This window comes from Salvelinus fontinalis, chromosome 13, assembly GCF_029448725.1.
Source record: "Salvelinus fontinalis isolate EN_2023a chromosome 13, ASM2944872v1, whole genome shotgun sequence".
NCBI classification, from domain to species: Eukaryota; Metazoa; Chordata; class Actinopteri; order Salmoniformes; family Salmonidae; genus Salvelinus; species Salvelinus fontinalis.
This window is the reverse complement of record NC_074677.1, coordinates 20262727-20274792: the sequence shown is the minus strand read 5'-3', so window position 1 is coordinate 20274792 and position 12066 is coordinate 20262727. Positions and strand designations below refer to the sequence as shown.

The 12066-nt window shown below is 41.9% G+C and overlaps 1 protein-coding gene across 2 annotated transcripts in view; it reads left to right on the top strand.

Annotated features, from left to right (window-relative positions):
• The first annotated feature begins 1830 nt into the window (after positions 1-1830).
• LOC129868221 (protein Shroom3-like) overlaps positions 1831-12066 on the top strand; it is a 28999-nt gene continuing 18763 nt past the window's right edge. For both annotated transcript variants that reach the window (XM_055942007.1, XM_055942006.1), the window contains exon 1: positions 1831-2040. The gene's annotated coding sequence lies outside the window, so the exon portion shown is untranslated. The remainder of the gene's footprint in view (positions 2041-12066) is intronic.

Sequence of the window (12066 nt, the reverse complement as noted above, 5' to 3'; positions counted from 1 at the left end):
TCAAGCACACTGACACACACATAACATACACACACATTTATACTGAATACACACACACATACAATCATCCTATATTCTGCTGCTACTCTGTTTATCATATATCCTGATGCCTAGTCACCTTACCTTACGTCATTGTAAATAACAATGTTCTTAACTGACTTGCCTAGTTAAATAAAGGTTCAATTAAATGACCCCTATACATTTCTACAGTGCCTTCAGACTTTTTTCAGACCTTGACTTTTTTCACAATTTGTTGTTACAGCCTGAATTTAAAATAGTTTAAATTGAGAATTTGTGTCACCGGTCTACACAAAATAACCCATAATGTCATGGAATTATGTTTTCAGAAATGTTTAGAAATGAATGAAAACGGATAAACTGAAATGTCTTGAATAAATAAGTATTCAACCCCTTATGGCAAACCTAAATAAGTTCAGGAGTAAAATATTTCTTAAGCCATATAAGTTGCATGGACTCACTCTATGTGCAATAATAGTGATTTCTGAATGACTACCTCAGGAAACTGCTCAGGGATTTCACCATGAAGCCAATGGTGACTTTAAAACAGTTACAGAGTTTAATGGCTGTGATAGTAGAAAACTGAGGATGGATCAACAACATTGTTGTTACTCCACAATATTAACCTAAATGACAGTGAAAAGAAGGAAGCCTGTACGGAATAAAAAATATTCCAAAACCTACATCCTGTTTGCAATAAGGCACTAAAGTAAAACTGTAAAACATGTGGCAAGGAAATTAACTTTATGTCCTGAATACAAAGCGTAGTGTTTGGAGAAAATCCAACAGCAGAACAATAACCTAAAACACAAGGCCAAATATACTCTGGAGTTGCTTACCAAGATGACATTAAATGTTCCTGAGTGGCCTGATACAGTTCTGACTCAAATATGCTTGAAAGTCTATGGCAAGACTTGAAAATGGCTGTCGAGCAATGATCAACAACTAACTTGACAGAGCTTGAATAATTGTAAAAATAATAATATTCAAATATTGTACAATCTTGGTGTGCGAAGCTCTTAGAGACTTACCCATAAAGACTAATTGCCAAAGGTGATTGTAACGTGTATTGAGTCTGGTGGGAATACTTATGTGGGTGAGATATTTCTGTATTTAATTTTCAATAAATGGTTTCACTTTGTCATTATGGAGCGTTTGTGTGCAGATAGATGAGTTGAAAGAAAAACATCTATTTAATCAAATTTGAATTCAGACGGTAACACAACAAAATGTGGAATAAGTCATGGGGTATGTATGAATACTTTCTGAAGGCACTGTACCTCTACCACTCTAGTATCTCTGCACATTGTAAATATTGTATTGGAACTGACCCTGTAAATATCTTACTTCTCATGTTCTTATTTTTCGTGTGTTTTTGTTCTACCTTATGTTATTTTTAGTAATACATTGATATTGATTACTACATTGTTGGGTTTAGAGCTAGCAAGAAAGGCATTTGACTGTACTTGTGCACGCAACATTAAAACTGGAAACCTTGACTACAGTTGTTTTTTTGTTATGGTGTGTAAGAAACCTGCAGTCATTGCTTATTATACAAACATCCCATAGGCATTTCATAAAACCATTAGCTTTTATAACCTATTTATATGGGTTGGAGATAAAGAACATCTAAACTAACTCCCCTTTATGTTTGAATAAGTTATTTGAAATAAGATAGTTCAATTCTAAGTCATACTTCATGACTTGCAATCAATTTGTAAAGGGAAGATTTAATAAAAAGACTAATATTCAGAAAGCTCCGCCCACTCATCTGCCCATTGGTTGGGCTGGAATTCTATTACCTTTCAGACTTTCCTGTGTGGCTGTTAAATGTAGCCAGTAGCTATACGGGAACCGTATTAGCTGTGGTTTTTTTCCTCAAAAGCCGTTTGTCGATTTATTTCATATTTGAAATGAGGGTAAATGGTTTTGTTTTTATTCAGTTTGAGTCAAAAAATAAGAAGGTGAATCATACCTGAGCGACACAAGGATTCGCAGATGCCTTCAACGTCGATCACCCAGGTATGTGTGTTATTATGAAGTTTAGCAGGTGTGCCGGTTTCGCTGTACTCTCTACCAACCTGTTACAGTTTCGGTCCTGGTCAGGAAATTCTTTGCAGGTTAGCGGTTTTCGTCATGAATCTGGTTCTGGAGGCAGCTCTGCAGAGTGGTCACTAGTTGGCACAGCCACAAAGTCATAGAATCTGATATTTAACCTAACCATACAGTTTGACTATAGCTCACAAAAAGGACACTTGTTGTATCATCAGTTGTGAAATGCTTTCGGGAATATTTCCCAAACTGTATATACATAAATATAATGTAGCGTTTTAGTTATAGTGATGTTTATTAAATCGTGAAATTACAGAACTACATTGTGTAATTGTAACCATCCAAGTAAAACTTTTCGTTTTATAGCTAGGCAGATGTCTTACAGTATTTTCAGATCTGCTAATGTGGCTTTTTAATAAGACCGAGATCATAGCCTGATTGATAGCACTAAGACATTTGAGATCGATAATTCATTGTGCAAAGGAAGCATATTTGTAATAGTCTGGTTGACACCACCTCTCGAGTAGTCACGTGGTTCGCGTCAGCCAGGCTATTTGTAAATCACCCCAAAACAATATATTGATCACCGTCACTATACCATTTACTTATTTGGGGTTCACAGCGAAGCTGTTATTGTTAGACTTTTTTTTCCTTGACGTGGTCAAATAACTGAAGCATAGATTGGTCACTTTTTTTCCTTCTAATTTGCCACACAAAAACAAGAGGCCATGAGTAAATTCCAGACACGAAACTACCTTGAACTTTCTTCATACTGGACACAGACATAAAATGGTATCCACAATTACAGAGTAAGCCTGTCCGGTGGCTTACACAGCCTACCCACCCGTGAGTAAGTGTGGTCTCTGACAGGGGTAGGATTAGGGCCACGATCTGGAGAGCTTGGTGGGGTAGAAGCCTCACCTTCAGTTAGCTCATTTTTAAATTCTGCACCCCTTGCCCGTAGGCCTGGACTATGATCCAGCTCATCTAGGTGAGTGTATGGCGTGTTCTGGTTTGTTGTCCGCTCTGCTATGTGCAGATCCACCTGACTACGATGATAGAGGGAGCCACCGACCTCTACCAGGTAAGAACATGGTGCAACTCTCTGTAGGCATGTGCCCAGCCTACAAAGTCCTGTGTGGTCTCCCGGCAGAGGTTTCATCCTTATCGTTTCACCCACTGTCACGGCCCCTCTGCATTGCAGGGGCGGTTCCTCCTGCAGGCAGAGGAGGGTCGTTAGTGATTGGAGCCACCTGGGCTCAGGGTATAAAAAACTGCTTCACTAATCACCTCTCTCTGCTCCTCCAGGTATGATCCTGTTTTGTTTGTTCCTTTGTAGTTTTGCATAGTTTTCACACACAGATTCACGCATCCATGCACTTTACATACACCTTACATTATGATACATCCAACCTCATTCATTTCTTTGTTTAAAGTTAATCGTTTTGTTTAGAATAAAGAACCTTTTTAATTGGCCTATACCTGTTTGTGTCCCCTCATTGTCACAGGCCGGCTCATAGCCTGTGACAAATGAGGGGACACAAACAACAGGTATAGGCCAATTAGAGGTTCTTTATTCTAAACAAAACTTGTAACTTTAAACAAAGACAAATGAATGAGGTGTGGAAGTATCATAATGTAAGGTGTATGTAAAGTGCATGGATGCGTGAATCTGTGTGTGAACATGACTGAGTGAAAACTATGCAAAACTGCAAAGGAACAAACGAAACAGGATCATACCTGGAGGGTGAGGGCCCACCAGAAATGTCCAGGAACTTGCAGGTGCCTTGGTGGAAGAGTGGGGTAACATCTCACAGCAAGAACTGGCAAATATGGTGCAGTCCATGAGGAGGAGATGCACTGCAGTACTTAATGCAGCTTGTGGCCACATCAGATTCTGACTGTTACAGCCCCCCCCCCCCCTCCCCCCCCTTTGTGCAGGGACACATTATTCCATTTCTGTTAGTCACATGTCTGTGAAACTTATTAAATTCGTCTGTTGAATCTTGTTATATTCATACAAATATTTACACATGTTAAGTTTTCTGAAAATAAACGCAGTTGACAGTGAGAGGACGTTTCTTTTTTTGCGGAGTTTATTTACAGTCACTGTGGGGACGATGTCGTCAATGCACTTACTAATGAAGCTGACTACTGATGTGGTAAACGCCTTAATATTATCGGGTGAATCTCTGAACATATTCCAGTCTATGCTAGCAAAACAGTCCTGTAGCTTCGCATCCGCTTCATCGGACCACTTCCCTATTGATCACGTCACTAGTACTTCCTGTTTAAGGTTTTGCTTGTAAGCGGGAGATATGATTTGCCAAATGGAGGGCAAAGAGAGCCTTGTTTGGGTTTGTAAAGTGATCTAGACTTTTGTCGCCTCTAGTTGCACAGGTGACATACCGGTAAAAAAAAAAACGGATTTCTGTTTCCATGCATTAAAATCACAGGCCATGAGAAACGCTACCACTGGATATGTATTTTCTTGTTTGCTTATGGCCCTATAGAGCACGAGTGAGAGAGAATAGGAGGAAGAAAGACCACTGATTTGAAAGTTAGATGTCAGTGGAAATGGAGGGCTGCAAAGCAGTGACATGAGAAATGGAACTTCACTGTGGACATGTGACACGAGGCTTGACCCTGCAGATCACATGGAGGGTCCTTTGAGTACAAAGGTGGCTCCATGTGTGTGGCTCTCATGATAAGCTAAAGAAACAGGTCTCGCACTGATGACTAATAATCTCACCTGGCAGGGTCTTTGTTTACTCCATGTACATTTGTTCCACGAGACATAAGAACCCTTTTTTTTTTTATCACAAAGGGGATTTGACAACAAGCCAGCCTTAATCTAGATGAGAGCCTGAGTCCTTCGGCAAAGGGGAACTATGATTTTAAAGATGAGGAAGGGCTGCAGGGATCTTCAATGAGACACAGACTCTTTTGAGAAGCACAGTGCTTCCTGAGATAACTGTAGGTTGTGGTAGACTTTCTCCTGTCTCCCAAGCGTGTATGGCATGTCAGACATCCTGGTCTCCTCCAGCGTGCCTCTGTCAGTCCCAATCTCTCCCGGGGAGGTACACTTAACACTGCACTCTGGAGAAATTCCCCCATACTGCACCATGTCAGAACCAAGCAAGAATCAGCAAGAGCTGCCGTTAGGGTCTGTCATATTCCTGCAGTGAGGTGTCATGGAAGTGAGATGACTCGATATCATCCTCAACACACAAGACCATTTTGGACAGTTACATTGATCCCCTATCATCATTTGAGTGAGTTTATTACAAATCTAGTGGCTGCTAGTAGAGCACTCTTAACAACTTTCGTAATCAATCTTATCTTGGTTTTCCTTCTTATGCCAGTCAAGTAATGTGCAATGGCAGATGCCGTGAGTACATCAATATTGTGTCAACCATGTCATCAAAGACCCGGTCCATTATACATGTTTCACAACCAAGCAGCCTTCTACATTCCACTCTGTTTCCAATAGCTAATCTTCGCTTCTTCTAACGCTAAAGGAGAACAATCACCAAAACGATTGTCGGTCTGCACAGTACAGGGCCGTTCGTTCGCTTGCTGTCGGCGCGGTGTGTTACAGGGATCACCCACCATTAGCGACCGATAGACGCCCTTTTCTAAATATAGAATCTGTTTGAACTCGGTTTGCTTTTAAAAGGTAGGAAGCATGAGTTTTTACTCACCAATGGAACAACAGTGTGGTCAAATACTTAGTAACTTTAGTTGTATTCATGATCTGGTTACCTATACTTACAAACAGTTATGTTTTTTGGTCATTACATATTTATTAACCTACGGATATCTTCTAAACTACCCGCAATGCACTATTTCTTGGATGGGCCCCAGCCATCAATTTATTAGTCCTTGCTCTCTCTTTGCTTTGATCCGTGGTTGTGTTTTTAGTAGATTTGTGTTAGTTGTGTTCAAGCTGGTCTCCAGTAGTTGGGCTCTAGCTTGCCGACCATATCCGTGGTGGTTGGCTAGGCTAATAGCTACGCCACATGACCAAAAGTATGTGGACACCTGCTCCTCAAACATCTCATACACGCTGACATGGTCGCCAGGTGTACGGTGTTTCCTCTGACACATTGGTGTGGCTGGCTTCCGGGTTAAGCGGGCATTGTGTCAAGAAGCAGTGCGGCTTGGTTGGGTCGTGTTTCGGAGGCTCGTGGGTCGTGTTTCATGGCTCTTGACCTTCGCCTCTCCAGCGTCCGTACGGGAGTTGCAGCGATGAGACAAGACTGTAACTACCAATTGGATACCACGAAATTGGGGTGTTAAATATCTAAGTAAAATATAACGCTGCTGGGTTTTCTCATGCTCAACAGTTTTCCGTGTCTATCAAGAATGGTCCACCACCCGAAGGACATCCAGCCAACTTGACACAACTGTGGGAAGCATTGGAGTCAACATGGGCCATCATCCCTGTGGAACGCTTTCGACACCTTGTAGAGTCCATGCCCCGATGAATTTAGACTGTTTTGAGGGCAAAAGGGGGGGATGCAACTCAGTATTAGGAAGATGTTCTTAATGTTTTCTACACTAAGTGTATTATGCACATAGCTACCTCAATGACCTCACACCTGCACATTGACTCTGTACTGGTACGTCGAGTATGTAGCCATGTTATTTTCTACTTCCTGTATATAGCCATGTTTTCTACTTCCTGTACATAGCTATGTTATTTTTACTCTTTATTGTTATTCCTCGTCGCTATTTATATATTTTTCTAAATGTTTTATCTTTTAACTCTGTTGGTAAAGTACCAGTAAAGTATTTAACTGTTAGTTTACAACTGTTTACCAACAACGTGACAAACTCAATTTAGATTTTATTTTCCCCCTATTTTTCTAACCTCTTCCATCTGTTGTCTCATTTTCACTTCAGGTTACACAGTTCAGGCGGTGTTGCATTGTGGTAATGCTGTGGGGTGAAGTTTAATCTCTTTATGGGTTCTGTTTCACAGCCTTCTCCCTCTCTTTGCCTGGGCTCTGTATGAAGGAACCCAGTCAAAATTAGCCACGGTGGCAGACTGCACACAATGAAGATTACAAATCACTTGACTCTTCAGAACGATGGTTAAGATTTTTTATTAAAGAAGCCATTATGTGGCTTGAAGGAGTCTAATTTCATCATATGATGGTTTTACAGTGGAGTTGGCAGCATACAATGGGAATAAATTGAGAATCAGGACTGTGGCTGGAGGTGGAGCTGTAATTAAGGGGACACCATTGCCATTTTTTCTGGAGTCTGATTGTGATGGGGGTGTGATTAAGCACAGCTTTATCGCTAATGAATAAGTACTATTGAACAGTGGCCAACTGAGCACAAGAATCCCTGCTTATATCCTCGTGACGAGTGGCCAACAATCGCAGGAATTCTGCTTCTCATCAGGAAGCAGACTGACGATGTAAAAACAGCATGTCACTATGTTGAAACAATACATTGAAGTCCATCCCATTATGTCATCCGTTGTCAGAGGAAAGAGGTCTGTTTCAGCCATCGAAAGGAGGGTCCGTTTGAGTTGTAGCTGGAGGATGTGACCTGGATGGACACCTGTTGATGGGTAACCTGAGCGACTGGACTTTATATTTGATTTGTTTTGGATGAAGGCTAGGTAGGGTTACCCTGCGCCATTTTACCATTAGGGCTGTTGTGATTTACACTAGTATTTGTAGTCCCATCTCCCAGTGAAGATGTTAAATGGAGATATATGACATAATACAACCTGTACCAGTAGAGTCTATTTGCTGTACCTGTCAGCTTTATCAAGCACATTTCTTTCCATGTGTCCTTTTTCATCGTTGAACTTATATGGTGATCACATCTAAACTTTCATTGTATTACCACGACTACAGGCAAAACAGTTCGTCTTTCTATCACCCACGTGGGTATAACCAATGAGGAGATGGCACGTGGGTACCTACTTCTATAAACCAATGAGGAGATGGTACGTGGGTACCTGCTTCTATAAACCAATGAGGAGATGGGAGAGGCAGGACTTGCAGCGCGATCTGCGTCAGAAATAGGAATGAGTTCTATTTTAGCCCTTGGCGTCGCAGACGCTCGTTGGCGCAATAATTGAATAACATTGATTTCTAAATTTATTTTGCGATGCTCGCGCACACAACGTGTCCGGTCTGGTCAGCATGTAAAGGCTCCCACCTCTGACAAAGGAAAATGTGAAAGCCCAAATGTGATGTACTATTGTGAAAGTGATTATGGTGAATGTGCCAGATTTGATATTTGGGAGCTCTCTCCTCTTGTCAGAAATCTAGGCTACTCCTATTTTAGCTTTCCTACTTTACCTTTGGTATTTTATTACTTTGTCGTGAAGGGAGAACTGCAATTACTAATTGCCTTCTGCCTTAAATCTTGGCTCACTTTGATTGCAGTCTCTCTCTGTTAAAAGGCCTGCACATTGAATATGCTTCCAATTACCACCTATATTGACTAATGTTTCGATCCACAAGGATCTTCGTGAGGTCAAACTGTTGTTTTAAAATGTGCAGTATACTTCATTATCCCCGTTTTTTTAAGGGTGTGCGTATGACCATCTGTATTACATGTAATCATTAAAACTAGGCCTGTAAGGGATTTTGTCAATCCCATAACTGTATCGAACCTCTTGTCTTTTCAGTTTGCTGCATCTAGCGAATGGAATGAGCTGCAACTAACACTCAAACTGGACAGTTTTATCTCAATCTCTTCATTCAAAGACTCAATCATGGACACTCCTAATGACAGTTGAGGCTGCTTTGCGTGATGTATTGTAGTTTCTACCTTGCCCTTGGTGCTGTTGTCTGTACCCAATAATGTTTACACCATGTTTTGTGCTGCTACCATGTTGAGTTGCTACCATGCTGTGTTGTCGCCTTAGGTCTCTACGTAGTGTTGTGGTGTCTCTCTTGTCGTGATGTGTGTTTTGTCCTATATTTTGTCATTTATTTTTAATCCCAGCCCCCGTCCCTGCAGGAGTTCTTTTGCCTTTTTGTAGGCCGTCATTTTAAATAACAATTTGTTCTTAACTGACTTGCCTAGTTAAATAAATGTAGTGTCATAGCTTTCACAGTCCTGCATTGGCTTAATTCATTTGCCCTCTCACTTTGGCTTAATCGTGGAACGTATCATGCATATTCGTCCAACTGAAAGAACATTGCTTCTAATGGACGATAAGTATACCATTTAATGAGGAAAATATTGTGTTTTGTGAGAGCTAGTTACATATTTTACATAGGACATATTTCTTCCACAGTCTATATACAATCTCTAATGTGATCATTTGATGAGCTCTGATAGGGGCTTCTGTCTCTAATGGGTTTGCGTGGTGAGGTAAGATGTTCTATCTTGGAGTATCCTATTCACTGACTAGCCTGTCATAAATTCTCTGGGAAGTCAGGCATACTACGGCAGGCACAATGGCAGGGTCTGGGCCATCGGAGGGGGGGGGGGGGGGGGGGGGGGGGTTGTGTAAATGATCAGAGACCGCTATAGAGAAGACTCTCCCATACTTTCTGAATTGGACTGGTTCTGTAGAGGCTATGGCACAACATTGTCGTAGGAAAGAGTTTGGGAAGGACGGGACTGCTGTGAGGTCTTGAGAAAAAGACAAGCCAGCAGAGCAACTTTTTTCAGCCTCCTGTCAGGAAGTGGTTCCATTATTTGCTGTTCCACAGCCTGCCGTTATTTCTCTCCCCTCACACATTCCGGAGCCCGCTTCTGTCACTGCTGTTGTGTCACCTCTAGTTCATAAGTAACGTGCTTCTACACCTGCATTGCTTGCTGTTTGGGGTTTTAGGCTGGGTTTCTGTACAGCACTTTGAGATATCAGCTGATGTAAAAAGGGCTATATAAATAAATTTGATTTGATAAGGTTATGCGTAATGTTGACGCTGTCATTATTTATTTAATCCAGGGTATGAAATGGTGAATAATCTGCCCACGGTTGTGTGCTTTTCAGAGTTTCACCGAACCAAGTGAAGACACCATTGTACTTTCTATGTTTCCCTCAAGATGTCCTAATTCTGTGTGGCTGGTTGACACAAGTCCTATAGGGCTAGTTGGAGATTAGCTAGGTTGTTACCCTAAATAAACACACTGATCATGGCATGCCCCGCAGCTTCACATTGTTTGTACTGAGTACAATGTCTAGGTTTACCCCCTTTGTAGTGTCATATTGCTAGTTTTCTGCCTCGGGCTCTTAATACAAATTTAACTCTATATATTTCTGTACATGAAAGTAACAAGATGTAATAACTGACATGCCTAGTTAAATAAAAAAGGGTTAAGAACAAATTCTTATTTACAATGACGTCCTAGGAACAGTGGGTTAAATGCTTTGTTCAGGGGCAGAAAGACAGATTTTTACCTTTTCAGCTTGGGGATTTGATCTAGCAACCTTCCGGTTACTGACCCAACGCTCCAAACCACTAAGCTACAGCCCTGCTCTTGTTTCATCCATAAGCTCTGAGGGAGGAGGCTTTACAAGTTAATGTTTGACCAGCTTTGGGATGAGTCAGAATGCTTAACTGTGGTATTTTTGTAGTGCAGAATGTTCTAACTTGCTCTCTGTGCTAAAAAGGTAAAATATCAACTGGTACTGGGCACTCATACCAGTGTGGACAGGGATTGTCCCACAGCGTCAAGCTGTCCCCCGCCATGCTTGGTGGGCACATTCCAATATTAATTTGTGAGAATGTGGTGCTTATTAGAGCCTGTTAGCCTGTCACTATCACCCAGGGTCTGGTGACGTTTTGTGGACGGCCTAGTGACATTTCCCACTGACTGCTCTGCAGTAACTGAATATCTCCACCTTTTCACAAAGCTCTTCCTCTCAACGTTTGTTTGATTTGTCTTAACGGTGACATTCTCTCTCACCTTGGGACCTTGAGGAAAGTCCTGGAACTAAGGATGAGTAAATCTGCATCTCTAATTTCTTTGTGTCTCTTAATGTGTGTCAGGGTTTTTCCCTTGTTGACACCCATTTTTGTGAGGCCACAGTTGTTGGGCCCATTCTCGACCTAGGCACTAAAATGGAGGTCATGCTGAAAAGAATACGTATCTGAAATGCACATACACGGGCTTGCAGTCATATGTTCTTACTGAGGTTTTTAACCCCTCCCTAATAAGCACCCTCCCTCTCTCGCTCTGTCTTTCCCTAATTGAACACCTGTCTATGATTGGGTGCAATGGAGATTAGTTGCCAGGTATAAAATGGTTTGTTATCATGTGAAGTAGACTAAGTCTGTCCTGAATGGTGCCACATACAGTATAGCTGCCATACAGTTCATTGGGAAAGTATTCAGACCCTTTTCCACATTTAGTTACGTCCTTCTAAAATAGATATTTTTTAAACAGCCAATTGTTGACATATTTGCAAATCTATTACAAATAAAGAACAGAAATATCTTATTTATGCATCGCAGTGCTCGAGGCGTTACAGAGACCCGGGTTCGATCCCGGGCTATGTTGCAGCCGGCCGTGACCGGGAAACGCATGAGGCGGCGCACAATTGGCCCAGTGTCTTCTGGGTTAGAGGAGGGTTTGACCGGCCGGGATGTCCTTGTCCCATCGCGTTCTAGCGACTCCTGTGGCGGGCCGGGTGCATGCACTCTGGCACGGTTGCCAGTTGTACGGTTTTCCTCCAACACATTGGTGCCGCTGGCTTCCAGGTTAAGCCAGCAGTGTGTCAAGAAGCAGTGGGGCTTGGCAGGGTCGTGTTTTGGAGGGTGCATGGCTCTCGACCTTTGCCTCTCTCGAGTCTGTACAGGAGTTGCAGTCTTGTCCCATTGCTCGAAATTGAGCCCAGGTGCATCCTGTTTCCATTGATCATTCTTGAGATGTTTCTACAACTTGATTGGAGTCCACCTGTGATTTAAATTGATTGGACATGATTTGAAAAGGCACACACCTGTCTATACAAGGTCTCACAGTTGACAATGCATGTCAGAGATAAAAACCAAGCCATGAGATTGA